The 10,737-nt window shown below is 40.0% G+C and overlaps 1 protein-coding gene and 1 pseudogene across 1 annotated transcript in view; both read right to left on the reverse strand.

Moving 5' to 3' along the window:
• The window catches only part of LOC138159478 (zinc finger protein 502-like), a 15,087-nt gene extending 4,775 nt beyond the window's left edge, over positions 1 to 10,312 (reverse strand). The window contains exons 1-4 of the mRNA XM_069085843.1: positions 10,214 to 10,312; positions 4,442 to 4,524; positions 3,536 to 3,662; positions 2,858 to 2,953 (exon numbers count right to left, since the gene is read on the reverse strand). The gene's annotated coding sequence lies outside the window, so the exon portion shown is untranslated. The remainder of the gene's footprint in view (positions 1 to 2,857; positions 2,954 to 3,535; positions 3,663 to 4,441; positions 4,525 to 10,213) is intronic.
• LOC138159481 (large ribosomal subunit protein uL18-like) lies at positions 1,209 to 2,184 on the reverse strand (annotated as a pseudogene).
• Positions 10,313 to 10,737: the final 425 nt, after the last annotated feature.

Raw genomic sequence — 10,737 nt, forward strand, 5'->3', positions numbered from 1 at the left:
TATCTATCTATCTATCTATCTATCTATCTATCTATCTATCTATCTATCTATCTATCTATGGATACATATACTCACACATTTTATTAACATTTAAGGCTTTTTTGGATTTAAATACTGCCAATCATGGGGCAGCTAGGTGGCCTAGTGAATAGAACACTAACCTTGGAGTCAGGAGGATCTGAGTTCAAATCCAGCCTCAGACACTTAACACTTACTAGCCATGTGACCTTGACCAAGTCACTTAACCCCGATTACTTTGTCTTCCCCCTCCAAAAAGCATAAACAAATAAATAAATATTGCCACGTCCCTCTCCTCCTGGGAATTTGAAACAGTTTTCATATTTGTAATTCAGCTTGAAGCACCTCTATCAGAGGACCTTTGATTTTTCACTTGAGAGAATTACCCAAGGCCATTCTACTGCCACTACCCAGAGAATTTATGATATAGAACTCCCTGGTAGATGCATGGCCATGTCAACTAGCCAATACCTTGTGAGAAGTACCTTGTGTTGTTTCTTCCTGTTGTTTATTCCTAAAATAAGTTGATGTCTACTCATCTTAATAATAATGGCATAAAAATGGCCTCATAGCACCTGACATCATGTGAATCAATCAACAAGTGTTTATTGAGTGCCTGCTAGGGGCCAGGCACTGTGCTAGGTACTAGGGAATGCCAATACAAAAAATGATAACATCCCTATTCTCAAAGAGCTTATTCCCTTTGATTTCTAATCTTGAGGAAAGAAACATGCTAATTGTGTAGTCTCATTACCCTCAACCAATTACTGTGCTCAAAGATCCCAAATCACAGATCTAGGAGAGGAGGCAGCAGCTAACACTTTGTTCCACAGCAATCACCATCCCGAAACCCTTGAAAAGGAGGTGATGTCTATTAATGTTACAGACAGGACTTTTCTTATACAAAAGAGAAAGCTGGGAAACCATCTTTAGAGGATTCCATATCAGTTGCTATTTATGTTTATAGTGTTATCAAACTTTCTTTTATGAAGTTAACTACTGAAATTGTTTGGTACTCATAATGTAAAGATTGCTATATACTGGTTATTTAGTTTCTTTCAGTAATATGCAATAATTTCCTTGTCTGTCTGTCTGTCTTGAGATTTTCTGGTTTGAATGAGGGAGCTGCCCTGCAGATTCAGAGGCCCAGAGTATCGTACTCCCATCTCTGCTGGGTGTAAAGCATACTCTTTTTTTTTTTTGGATGTTCAATAAGTTTATTGTCTTAAGCTGAAAATCTTCATAGAAAATTACAGATTTTGATATTTTAACTACCAGCTGCCCGCTCCTGGGCTCTGAGGAAACTCGCCTTCTTCTGAGCAACCCAATCTTTCTTCTGGGCAAGGGACATTTTGGGGCGGTTACATCTTTTCTTTTTAACTTCTCTCTTGGGTTTCTTTTCATACACTGGATTTTCCTGTATACCAGCATGAGCTTTCTTGTACATTTCCTCTATCATGTCAGGAGTTATGTTGTTCTTTATGTACTGTGAGAATTGCTTTTCATATGCATCTTCATCTTCTTCCATGAGATAACGCATATAATCTGCAACATTTTGGCCCATGATGTGTTTACGATGTACTTCAGCATTGAATTCCTTGCTTTCCGAATCATACCCAGGGAAGCGTTTGGTACTGTGAGGAATAGACAGACCACCATCCACAGCTCCGTTAAGGGCCCCAAAGACTTTGTTTCCTGTGGTAGTTCTGGCAAGACCTGCATCCAGGTAGCATGTAAAAGCACCGGGCTGATCATCGATGCTTTCTACATTGTACTCATCTCCAGTCACTTCCACCTGACCTTCATAGATCTTGTCCATGCCAAATCTGTTAAGAAGCCTGCGGGCCAGCAGCAGGCCTGTGCAGTAAGCGGCAGCATAATTTGTCAGGCCAACCTTCACACCATACTTTGGGCATAAGCTGCACAGACAATCATATCCCCTTCTATACAGGCATAAGCAATCTGGCAGAAGATGTCTCTGTTGGTGACCTGGACGATCATGCGGTATTTCGGGGTGTTATACTTGTTCTTATCCTGGATCACTAGGCATTTCCGTGCATAATAATCCATTTTCCCCTCTTGCCTTCTCTGGAACTTCACTTGGTAACGCTTGAAGTAGGCCTTATTCTTTACAACTTTAACAAACTCCATCCTGCTGATGAGACCCGCGCCCTTGGCACAGACCTGCAGGCCTTGCAGCGCTAGAGGAAAAAAAGGCTAAAGTATACTCTTTAATACATATTTTGTATCTGTGTTTCTTCCTTTTCCTCTTCCCTAATGGACACTGGGTTACCATATAATCACTTATTTGGAGAGACCTCCATTTAAAGGAATTGAAATGGGTTGAAGAAATTGATAAAGTCTTCTCACTTTTTAAACTCCTTGAACTCAGAAGGGCCTTATTTTAAATACTGCAGTGAGTGACCCTAATATAGCCATTAAGAAGTCTTAAGTTAAAAAAATAAACTATTCGTACCATTATCCCAAACCAGAAGGCAATATAGATAATGATAGATAATGATAACAAGGGTAAAAAGTATGAGCTAGATGACTTCTCACACCCTGCCTAATTCTAAATCTATGAAATGTTTAAGAGCATAGGAAAGGACAAGGAACAGGATTTAGAGTAAAGGTACAAGACTTAGATATGGAGAAAAGGAATAAATCTCAGTTTGGAGATTGAATGAGGACAAGACAGGTGTGTTATTGAGGTTCTATTTCACCGATTTTCCCCTTCTGAGAGACCTTGAGATCTTCTGGCTCAAAATTTAACTGGACCACCTGATATTTTGCTTGAAGTGACTACCCTCTGCATGGTTTCACTCATTCACTCATTTACCTGAACAAGTACCTTTGGAGACTTCTCTTTCCAGGATTCCTGGCTCTTTCCCTCGATCCTTATGGGAAATTAATTCTGGTTTGGGAACTGGAAGCCCTGCTCGTGTGGAAAAAAATGCAAAAATGACTCTTTGGCATGAGGACAAAAAAACTATCTCAGCATTTAACTTCTAGTTACATTTAACTTCTAGAACATAGTTCTCCTGAAGAGAAGATCCAAAAGGAGAGCATAGGAGACAGTTCAGAGTCTTGAAGTAGGAGAGTTCAATATAACATTCCAATAAAGTGTAGAGGAATGTCATAGAGGTCAAGTGAATTCATCAGTCCCCTTTCCCCATTAAAACAATGAAAGATGCTTCTGATATTTGTAGGAATTTGCTCTAGAACTTATACTGGGAGAATACTTATCTTGGGGAAACGTCACCCTGAAGTATATCTTAGATGAAGGCCAATAAATAGCATAACAAACCTGCCAATATGCAGTTATACTAAACAAAGCCTCTTCATCTGGGAACAAGGAGAAATAGCCTTTCTTTTGGGTGTAAAAGGATTAGACATCTTCTCTGTGTGGTGCATCCCCTGCTAACTTTTAGCTAATTACTTCATATCTTGTAAGAAAAAAGGAAATGAACACACTACAAGAAGAAAATCCTGAGTCAAAAGATGAAGCTATCCTTACCCAGAAAGACTAGGTTCTTTTAGTTCTCTAGCATGACTGCCAGGTATAGGTCCCTCTGATCTGAATCCAACTGCCCCCACTCTTCCTGGGTGAAATCCACGGCCACATCCTTGAATGTCACAGACTCCTGAAATGTCAAACCCATTCTGGTTCACACAAAACCCTCTTCTCTATATGGTTCTGGAGAAGGGAGAACAGGTGGGGGATTTGAGCAGGATTTTAAGCTTTTAATTTAAGCATTTCTGGGAGCTTTCAGGTTTCTAAGTGTTTTAAAAGAATTCTATTAAGCATTTGTCACATGCCTGATTTTGTGGTACCCTATGTAAATAATTTTTGGAGAAGCACTGGAAAGAGTCTGTTGACTGTTGTGATTCTGGCTTTTACAATCCATCAGATTTCATTTGCAGCAAGAATTTCAAAATCACTTTAAAATATTTTACTGCAAAGTCTCTGCTGAATTTTATTTAAAATGAAGGATCTCACTACTTCCTAAAGTCTCAGAATTACTGTCCTACATCCTTCCTGCCCAATTTAGCCTTTCCTTTCTTTAATTTACTTTTTGGCTTTTGTTACTAATTAATTTTAGTAATTAAAAAAGTATATTATTAATTATTTAACAGTATTGGTCTCATTTCCCCAGTGATATTGTTAACCTCTTTGACCAAAAGATATTTCTCTGTCCTCTTTTACAGCACTTAGCACATAAGAGGGCAGGTTGACTTAATGAATAAATATGGACAAAAGAAGAAAAGCACTAGACAAGTGATGATCATTTCTTCTGAAGTTCAGCATTATAAGAATGGCCTTATCTAGTTGTCTGGGTTGCAAGATGATGAGAGGCCTGAACTGAGTCCACACCCTAAAAACAAAGATGATATTTCAGAAAAAAAGGAAGTATCAACACACCTGGGATCTCAAAGTTAGGAATTCAGGAGCCATTGTCTCTTCTCTCTTCTCCACGTGAAGGCTAGAATTCTGAGAATTAACAGCTGAGGAGTTAAAAGGAAATATGAAGAATACTGATCTTACTTTGAAATTCCCAGTAGACCAAGCTACGTGTTCCCATATACTACTTGGTTGACTGCCCAGCATATGCCCATGCATGCACATGCACACTGTGTACACAACACACACACACTCCCTACAAAAAAGAAAGTCAGCGAAAACGAAGTAACCTAGTCCCTTTCCCAGGATCACAAAGGGGATCATGGACACTGGTGCTCAAGGTCTTGATTTCATACAAATAGTCACAAAAGATTCTGTGGAACAGCATTCTCTACATAGAAACTCAGGTATTATACATTGAAATAATGGGATTTCTCCCAAATTTCCACATTATATGTATGTACCAGTCATCACTACATTTATCAGGTAATATATTTTGGCCTCTTTTCCACATATACTTTGATTTTTTTTTAATCCTTCCTTCAAGAAGGGCTCTTCAAATAATTAAAGACAATTTTTGTGCCCTTGACCATAGTTTCCTTAACATGCCAAAACTGTTTTAACCCTTGTTTATATAGTCCTCAGTCCCTTTCATCATTCTAATAACTTTGTTCTGGGTATACTACCATTTGTCAAAAGTCCTTGCTAAATTGTGGCAGCCAGAGGTCAACACAATTCTGCAGATGTGGAATGAGGAGATGAGGCCAAGTGTGTTGATAGTTCCTTTTTTGCTGAAATATCATCTTTGTTTTTAGGGTGTGGACTCATTTCCTGCCACCCTCTTGCAACTCAGAAGACTAGATAGGGCCATTCTGATGATGATGGACTTCAAAAGAAATGATCCCCACTTGTCTAGTGCTTTTCTTCTTTTTCCTACCCCATATCCACATATTTATTCATTATCATCCTGCCCTTTTATGTGCTTGGTATTGTAAAAGATGCCAGAGGGGCATAAGAGAAATATCTTTTGGTCAAAGAGGTTAACAGTGTCACTGGGGAAATGAGAATAATACTATCAAACAATTAATAATATACTTTAGGATTCTAATCTCCCTATTTTTTGGCATTGTCCAAGTCTTAAAACAGCTTAAGCTTTTCTGGCCACATTGACACATTGCTGACTTTTAACTTCACTTTCAATCCACGAAAATAACAAGTTTTTCATGAAATTAAGTACTATATAGCTCCATATTTTCTGTCTGGCATATCTGCAAGTGACTTTTTAAAACCTAAGTATATTCTCAACAACACAAAGTTCTAAGACAACTCCAAAAGGGTCATGATGGAAAATGCTATCCACATCCAGAGAAAGAATTATAGAGTCTGAATTTCCACTCTCTCTTTTTTGTTTTGTTCTGTTTCTTCTTTCTCATGGTTCATTCCATAGGTTATATCTTCTTTGTAACATGATTAATGTGAAAATGTTTAATGTGAATGCATATATAGAGCCTATATCAGATTGCATGCCCTATTGGGGAGGAGGAGGAGTGTGGGGAAGAAAATTTGGAACTCAAAAGCTTGTGGAACTGAATGTTATAAACTAAAAGTAAATAAATACATTTAAAAAAAAACCTAAGTATACAATTTTACATTAATCTCTATTAAACTTATTTTTTTAGGTTAAGCCCAAGATGCCAATATGTAGACATATTTTCAAATTCTGAACATGTGATCCAAATTACTTATTTCTTCCCCAAGCCTCATGTCATTTGTGAATTTGATAAGTATGCCATCTTGATTTTAGAAGAGTCACAGATTAACATTTTAAATAGCATAGCAACAAGAACAACAGAGTCTACTGGAGAACTCTCACCCAGATACCAATGACCCATTAATGGTGACTTTTTTAGGTCTTATGATTCAAACAGTTCCAAATTTACCTACCTATACCATGATAAAGCCCACATATCACCATATTTTCCAAAAGATTAGATGAAAGACTACATCAAATACTTTGTTGAATTCTAGCTGTATGTCTATAGCATTATCTTCATCTACCAGTCTAGTAACCCTATTAAAAAAAGGAAATGAGGTTAGTTTAAAAACACCTAGCCTTGATAAAAAAAATGATCACCACTTCCCTTTATGAATCTTCATAAATCATCCTTTTAATAACCCACTCTAGCATGCCAGGAATTGAAGTCAACCTTGTCAGCCTCTAGTTTGCAAGCCCCCACCTTCTTTTTTTCAGTGAATCATCACATCTGCTTCTTTTCAGTCCTCTGCCACCTCTCCAGTTCTCCATGGTTTTTTCAAGGACTGCTGAAAGGAGCTGAGCAATACACTGGCCAGTTCTTTTAAGTGTGCAAAGATGGAGACATTCAGCCCAAATGAACTGAACTCACTGAGAGTTCTCCTATCATCTCTTCTATTTATCTTCAGTTTCAACTTGTTGGCCATTTTTGTTGCATTCCTCTCAGTCTGAAGATCATTCTCCTTGATAGAGAAAATTGGCAAAATAAGAATGAAATAGTTCCATGTTGATCCAGCATCCATTACCGTTACCCCCTCTACCTTGAACACTGGTTCCATCATTTCTTTGATATTTCTCTTGCCCCAATATTTCAAAAACCTTTTTCAGTTGTCCTTAGTACTCATCAAAAGTCCCAGAACATTTTGACCTTTAAGCATTCCTGACATCATTCTTGCAGGACAGTTGCCTTTTGTTTCCATCCTCTATAACCTGCAGTTCCTTCCATCTTCTTTATGTGTTTTTTAACACGCTAACTTGGTTGATGGGTTCTTTTTCATAATCTTTGTAGACAATTTCCCTTTTTCTTCTTCATCAGAGTCATTTACCTTAATGATATAACAATTTTGTCTTTGAAAGCTATCCACTCTTCTTGGACCACCTTCCCTGTTAGAACTTTAATTTACTCCCTCTCTCCCCCCTGCCCCCATCCTATCCTTTCTGAATTCCTCAAAAGCTAATTTTCTGAAATCTTTGGTACCATCAGATGCTTAGCTTTCTTCTTGCTCTATTACAAGTTCTAATATGGAGTACTCCCTCCCTCCTAAAGTTCCTATCATTCCTATTGCACTAAGTTTGATGTCTTTCCCTGGCTAAACTCAAGAATATATTATTAAATTGGTGGCAACCCTATATTCCATTGGTCCCAATGGAAAGAGGTAGAAATTATAGCAAGGTAGATTTTCCTAACAAGTAGAGACCTGTCCAAGGTACCAAGATCTTCTTCAGGAGGCACTCTCACTAGAGGTCTTCAAGTGAAAAGTTTTTATAGTAGGGGGAAGGAATAATCATTTAAGCACCTACTATGTGCAAGGCACTGTGCAAAGAGTGCTGCAAAGATTATATCACTTGATCCTCACAACAACCATATGAGGTAAATGCTATTATTAGTCTCATTTTACAGTTGAGGAAACTGAGACATAAAGAGGTTAAGTGACTTTCCCAGAGTCATACAGCATCCAGATTCCTGTTCAGTTAACATGTTAGATAACTTCTAACAAGTGTGAATGATGAAAAAACAGGAATCTCACCTTATTTGACATGTAAGGAAATAATTTGTAACCCAGAGAGAATGTGGTATGCACATACAGATGATCTTAACTTCATATCATAGAGACACTATGTTGGTGAAAAGAGAAGATGGTAGGAGTCATAAGACCAGATTTCTAGTCCTAATTTGGCTGAGAACAAACTATAGAAAAGGTTACAGATCACAGAGATTAATAGTAGAGTTAAAAGTTATGCCAGAGACAATCTGGTCCATCCCCCTCACTCTGCAGAGAAGGAAACTGGGGCCCAAAGCTAATGTTACTTGCCCAAAATCACACTCTACCAAAAGTCAAAGCCGGGACTCAGGCCAAAATTTCTGATCACAACACAGTATTTTTCCCACTACACCATATCTTTTACCTTAAGTACGTAAGGCATTATTCCCAAGTCTAAATTTCAGTCATTTCTTTATGGAGAGATGGCATGAATCCACTATAGAAATAGGATAATTTGGCTATCCTTCCACTTCCCCTACTTTATCCTACCCTATACCTTCCAAAAAGAAAGCAAAATAAAAAAACCCAGTACTCAAAAAAGTAGTCTCCATATGGCAAAATACTACATACTACTACCCACAGTGGACCCTGAAGGAGATAAGAGACTTGATAACATGATCCACTGATCCCAAATTGGAGTTCCAAATTCTCAGGAAACCTTTTTCCCTATTTATGCCAGGAATTCCTTATTTCAGGTGCCTATTTTATCTTCTTACCTCCCATAACCTTTTTGTAATTCTCATCTCACTCCTCAGTTGTGTAGATTAAGTCCTCCACCAGGCTCACCACCTCTTTGCTATTTTGTAGGATGCTGAGACTTCACCCAAATCCTGTTATCTCCAGGCATGATGGTCAGAAATTGTTCTAGCACCAGCAGCTCCAGGATCTGTTCCTTGGTGTGAATCTCTGGCCTTAGCCACTGAAAGCAGAGTTCTCGAAGTTGGATGAGGGCTTCTTGGGGTCCAGCTGCTTCTGGGTACCGATATCACCTAAAATTCTGTCAAGCAGCTTCAAGGTCTGATTTATCTCTTCCTAAAATTGTATCTTCTCTCCAAGATACATCAATTTTTGGGAGCTGTTCTTGTTAACATGGAGTCAGGCATTGGGGGCTGAAGAGTGTGGCCATCACTTTATTTAGAGGTTTTTATAGGAGACTCTCATATGAATTTGCATTTCCAGCAGGGAGCCAATCTCCTTCACTTGAGTTAAGCAGTTTCATATTCTAACGGACACTGTGGGCAGAAACTGATCATAGTGAGCAAAAGGAACCGAAAAATCTCAATGATACAGCCTGACTCTAGAGACATAAAAAATTGTGGAGAGGTACTGGACACATAAGTGGCCCACAAGTGCAGCATACAAAACTACAGTTGCCTCAGATACAGCCCTTTACACTGTTTAGCTCCTTGAAAGCAGGCCTGGATGGGTTTTTGTCTGTTTGTTTTGTTTTGTTTTTGTTTTTCCCTTTCTTGGAATCTCAGAGCTCAGCACCTGCCACATAGCAGCTTTATTAAAATTTTAGTGTAAGTATATTTGCCTCTGGAATCATCAAATGCTACAAAATCAGGTCTAACTTGTTGATTAGACTTAGGATCAGATGGAGAAAATGTTAACAGTGAAAATTAAACTTAGAAAGTTTTTCATAGAGCCAGTATACCCCCTTCCTGACCAATGCACAAACATACAGAGAGGTAGAGAGAAACAGAGACTTTCTCAATTCAATCAATCGATCAGACAGCACAAGAGGGCACAGAAGGAAACCAAGCAGTCCCTGCCCTAGGTCCTGAATCCGGAGCCCAGTTCTCTTTGTATCCCATCCTCAGACTCCCTCGAAAGCTACTCTACTCCCCAAAGTTGCAAAGCCTCTCCCCAGCCCCCGCGACATTCCCGCCTTCTAAAAGGAGATAAGGGGGTTCCTATTAGCAGCTCAGACCCTGGGATGACAGCAGCGGGAGGGAGAGGGGCAATGTCTAGGGTGAGCCCCAAAGGACAATAAACTCACTCTCCCGGGACGTCCCGTTCGGTCCCTCCCCCTCCGGGGCTGCCACACCCTCTCCAGGCCCGCCCACCAAGCTCTAGCGGTCCATGAGCTCCGATGACAAAGCCCACAAGCCCAGCTCCCCGAGACAGGTGTACCCCATCTTCTCACCGATCCTGACCAAGCTGGAGTGATGGGACCCGCGGGAGCTAGGGTCAGAAACCCAGAGCTGTACCCACCTGAACCCAAGCCTGACAGCAAACTGAGCCCGGTCAGGAGCGAAGAGTCCTTGGGACTCACGAAACTGCGTGCGCATCCTCCTCGTGTTCTGCTGCCTGGGGATAGGGGTGTGGTTAGACACAGAAAGCCTTCGAACTACAACTCCCAGAATCTCCCTTTACATATGTTCCGGCTCCTCGTTTTCCAAAGTCTCTGACTAATTGCACAGCAATGTCTTCTCCCCGCCATCACGACCCCCCGGGGTGCCTTCTGGGCTTCGCTTATGCTAGCTTTGAGCTCTGAACTCAATTATTTCGCTTTTCTCAGTGGAGCGGGGAGAATGGAAGGGAGAGGAAAGGAGAGGAATACTAATTAACACAGGTGGAACTCTCCGCCAATCAGGGGACGTCTTCTGCTCCGCCTTCTTTCCCCGCCCCTTCCTTTGAAAAACAGTCCAATCCCAATTTACGACGGACCTCTATCGCCCTTGTCTTACCTGGGACCGCTGTTGCAGCAGCCTTTCTAGCCATAGTTTTCTCCCGAG

Source organism: Petaurus breviceps, unplaced genomic scaffold, assembly GCF_028583685.1.
Source record: "Petaurus breviceps papuanus isolate PSGF00001 unplaced genomic scaffold, PetGlider_PUasm1.0 176, whole genome shotgun sequence".
Taxonomy (NCBI): Eukaryota; Metazoa; Chordata; class Mammalia; order Diprotodontia; family Petauridae; genus Petaurus; species Petaurus breviceps.